At 39.4% G+C, this 4,782-nt stretch overlaps 1 long non-coding RNA gene across 1 annotated transcript; it reads left to right on the top strand.

Moving 5' to 3' along the window:
• Positions 1-309: 309 nt before the first annotated feature.
• On the top strand, positions 310-2,532 carry LOC310635125. The gene is made up of 3 exons (XR_014491333.1): positions 310-534; positions 752-979; positions 2,106-2,532. It is a non-coding gene; the product is annotated as an uncharacterized lncRNA (long non-coding RNA).
• Positions 2,533-4,782: the final 2,250 nt, after the last annotated feature.

Below are 4,782 nucleotides of genomic sequence, written 5' to 3'. Positions count from 1 at the left end.
CGCAATTCAGCAAACTACCAAACTTTCCCCCCCACCCTTTGATCTACCTAGACATAAAAAAAATACGGTTTGTTATTTTTAAAATAATGTGTTCTCTCTTCTCTACTTTGTCGCCCTTCTTCTTTTCCTTACCCTCCCGGGCCGCGAGCTTCGTGGAGGGCATAGGCTGAGGTGGGGGGGAGGAAAGGAGGAGCGATCGATTGGTCAGCCGGACGATTGCATTAGGCTGATCGCGGGACTCCGGGGCTGGATCGTTCCATCCTTCGGGCGCTTAGGTTGTGGCCGGGGGCGGGGGGGGGAGTAGAGAGAGCGGGACAGAAGAGCTGCCGGACAAAGCTGGGGCCTGACGGAGGGAGGTGCTTGCAAGAGCCGGAGAAAGAGAGGGAGGAATCAATTATGTTGCAAGCAACGCCGCGGTGCTTTGTTGACAGCGGGCTTTGTGGCCAACAATCTTGCCTCTCCTGCCGGGGTGATCTTGTCTAAACTTTAGGCGGACAATAACCAACCGCGCAGCAACAGCAGCGCTACTAGAATGTAAGTTATTTTGCTTTTCAGCAGCTTTCAGACCCTTACACGCAGCTTAAATTGGGCATCAGGATATGAATACGCCGGGCAATTGGAGTTTTTTTTGTTTTTGTTTTTTTTTTAAGTTTAAACAGTCCCGGTGAGACTTTGTGTTCTGGAAGAAAAAAGTTCGGGCATGAACTGTCAGGGTCGGTACAAGCTTTTTTTTTCTTTTTATTTTTCAAAGCGAGGAACATCTGGTCAAGCACGCTGCAGACTCGCGGGAAGCTGTCACCATCAACAAACGATGAATGGGGGGCGGGGGGCTGCATCCTGAGGATTTTCCTCCCGTCTTGAGTGTTAATAATATATACACGAACACGATTGTGTGCCGGCTTTCTGAAAGCTTGGCCCGGTAGAGCCTCCTGTGTGAACACATGCCCAGAAATGCATAAACAGTAATTAGGACTTCTTGGTAAGTAAGACTGCAGCCTAAAGTGGGTTAGCAAAAGTGAGGATCGGAGGTGCGCAAAAATGGGATTAGGCTGTATATCAACACAGTTCAAAATAACTGCATGTCCCATGTTCAAAGCCATCTTCAACCATAAAGCTCACAGACAATTCCGATTTATCCATAATGCCCCCAAACCAACCCTTGGATCTCGGTGAAATGGAGATTTGTCTGTATACATTATAATTGTTTTCTGAATAGAATTGCAATCCTAACCATATTTACCTTTGAACAGAACTGAAACCATGAGACTTCAATTATTTTTAACAAAATGTTAGGCTGTGTTCATATGACCCATGTAATTGTGATTAATCAATGGTTACTCAAAATCCATTTTATGGTTTCGGCCGGCTTACTGACTCAAGGTTAACCACATTATGAATTTACACCACACAAATGTGGTTGGGTAATTTATGGTCTGGTGCACTGGTACAAATTCTGTCATCATTTGGCTAACTTTACAGGACATTAAGAATGCAAAATTATCTAAAATCACAGTTTTGTAAACAACAACTCTTACACTTAAGATTGTTGCTTAGCATATTAGAGCAGGAGCTTTGGAACCAAAATGCAGAACCCAAAAAAAATCTATTTCCAGAGAAATGAGCTACTTTAGTTGGTTAGTATTCACACATTGCTACCACAATCAGAAGGCAAGGAATACCTAACCCTGGTATTATTTATTTATTTATTTATAATGTCTCTTGAGGCCAGATGTGCAGAAGATGAGCCTGAAGATTAATTTTCAGTTGATAATCCCAGATGTTTAATTAGTGCAGCAGTGGCCTGTTGCAGTGTCAAAATTAATCAGAAAAGGTGTCTTAAAAAGCAAACTGATAATTTTGTTTAGAAGCTTAAAACTGAAATGTTTTTTTCAGCTTAAGACAGCTTTTGGAATTAACCACTTCTGTTGCAAAAATGATTATTACTGGAAGAAGTTACATAAATGTTTGCTTGTTTGTGATAGTGGACATTTAGTAAAAGGGTATTAATTTATTAACTTGTGGACAGGGTTTAGCAGTTATAATCTAATAATAATCCTCTCTCTCTCTCTCCCTTTTTTTCCTCTCTGTCTCTGGTTTTTAACTAGCTTAATTACCTAACACCTCATTAAGATACCTTTTTAACAGTGAAGTTAAATCCAACATAAATTTTGGCATTGTCCACAAGAATTCGCCAAAGCAAATTTTCATATTTTCTTTTCATAATTTTAACATGATTCACCTGAAGGTAACCTGTACTGGTCATCCCTAGGAGAGGAAGTCTAGGAAGAATATCTATTCAATGGCAGCCTCTGCTCTATGGAACACTCTGGCACTGGACTTCAGCAGGCCTTACCTTTCTAGTCCTCCATAAAGCTTTGAAGGCCTGGCTTTTCCTCCAAGCACTGGGATAAGAGACTATATATGACTTGGTGTGAGATTTTTGTTGTATTTCACATTTTTTAACAGGCTTAGTTTCTATACTTATAAGATGGGCGGCTGTATTCAGTACAAGTTTTAAATAAATAAATAAATTGTTTCCTTGGTTTTGTATTTATGAAAAACTGGTGAGGGCATTGCTTTGGCTTCCTAATGACTGAGGTTCCATATCCTGGGAAGACGATTGTTGATGTATAATTTCTGCCCATGAGGAGATGCACAGAGGATCAGTAGCTTCATTAATGCTAAGGAATTCATTTACCCATAAACTGGGGCTGTCCATTCCAGTTGGATATATGATATTTGTCTATGAGCTGTGGTGGCACAGTGGTTAGAATGCAGTATTACAGGCTAATTGTGCCTACTGCCAGGAGTTCGATCCTGACCGGCTCAGAGTTTACTTAGCCTTCCATCCTTCCAAGATCGGTAAAATGAGGACCCAGATTGTTGCAGGCAATATGCTGACTCTGTAAACCATTTGGAGAGTGCTGTAAAGCACTGTGAAGCGGTATATTAGTCTATGTGCTATTGCTATAAGGCCATACTAGACATGCACTACTTTTACACATTATGCTAAACCATACAGTTGTTAAATAAGGCCCAAATCACAAATCAAACTATTACAAACTATGGTTTGCAAAATGGAGTGGGTTGAGTTTTCACAACACTCTAAGCTAAAACTAAGCAAAGTCTATTGCGGCTGGATACGACAAGCACAACCACTCAACTTCTTTTACTCCTGCCTCTCATTTTGCCAAGAAAGTAGGAATGTGAGAGTAAGGGGCCCCTTACAGGGAGGGATCAGAACAAGCCAGAGAGTTGCTAACCAGAACCCTGCCCCACTTGTCATTTTGTCCCTCCAGAATCCACTAGAGGAGCTTTTCCTCTTCATTTCTAACAGCGGAACCCATTTTGAAGAAAAATAAGTTTCAAGTGGGGATTTCTAACCAATAATCACTTGAGAAAGAGTTAAACATTTCCTTGCTTATTCGCCAGTTCTCTCCTGAAATATTTATTATAGGAAAAAGGTGAGATTGAGCATTGTTTTCTGTAGCCCATCCAGTTTGATCCTCTTAGTAGGAAGAAGTGGATATGTAAGGTGAAGGGGTTTATCAAGGCTTTCTGTCATGCTATTTAAGACTGAAAATCTTTATTACTAAAGTACAAAAAATTGGGGAGGAAAAAACTGGTAAATCCCGCAACACTTGGGAAATCACCTGTTCCTACAATTCTGGAAATAATAGTGATTGCTTAGATACAAAAAGACAACGTTTTGTTTTGGACATGTTATTTATTTCTACTAAACTTTTTTGTGTTACTCCTTTATTTTCATGTTTTAAAAAGTATTTTTACTGTAGTAGCAATTCTTTGTCATCTACCTTGAGAGCACAATGAAAGGCATGGCATAAATTCTTTTATTCATTATTAGCATCATCCTCATCATCTTAACTAGTGAAATACTCTATAGTCCTACTGCATTATAATCTCAAGTCTCGTCCCTCCCCTACTTTTTTTCAGAATTGATATCAAAGCTTTTACATATTACCCTGCCTTAACCTATTAAAAGAATAGTGTAGAAATCTACAAAAGAAAATACCACTGCTTCTGTGCAAAGTCCCTTTTCGTTTCACCGGGAAAATGTTCTTGTGAATATTTTCTTTGCTCAGAACTACAGCTTGTTAAAATCACAAAAAATCATTTTCAGAGGAAGTCTTATCAAGACTTGGAATGATTAATTAAATTTAGTTGAGAATGTAGACCAGTATTTGTTGGCCATGATTATCTGCTTAGCTTGTACATCATTGTTTCTCACTGTTAGCACTCTTAAGATGTCTGGACTTCAACTCCCAGAATTCCACTGCCACATATCTTAAGGGTGCTGAGAAACACTGTTCTACACAGTACATGGTATCATCACAGCTGGACTTTGAGGAGTTTACAAGTCTGAATACAACTGGCTCCCTCAACCAACAGGACAGACTTAATATCTGTTGAAAAGGTGATTGCATGGCCTCTTAAAAGGGTTTTTTCCCCAACAGGCTCACCCAGTCCAGATTCTAAAATTACACAATTGAAATCTACAGCTAATGAGTCTGCTTAGCTCAAATTAATCTGTAAATATTGTTTTTCCCATTTTTCTGCCTATTTTCTTTTCCTTGTCAGATTTTAGAATAATGTTTCATATACCATCCTTTCTTAGGTTCTTGCATATTTTTGTGATCATTTTCATTTCTTTTTCCAGATCCCATCTTTTATACAAATTCCTTTGATCCATTCTACCAGAATGAACCAAACCAACTGTATACACTTGGTTCCCAGATATTTTCACAGTGTAATCTGTACAAG

Source organism: Vipera ursinii, assembly GCF_947247035.1.
Source record: "Vipera ursinii genome assembly, chromosome: 2".
NCBI classification, from domain to species: domain Eukaryota; kingdom Metazoa; phylum Chordata; class Lepidosauria; order Squamata; family Viperidae; genus Vipera; species Vipera ursinii.
The sequence above is the reverse complement of the archived record's forward strand: the minus strand, read 5'-3'. Positions and strand labels throughout refer to the sequence as shown.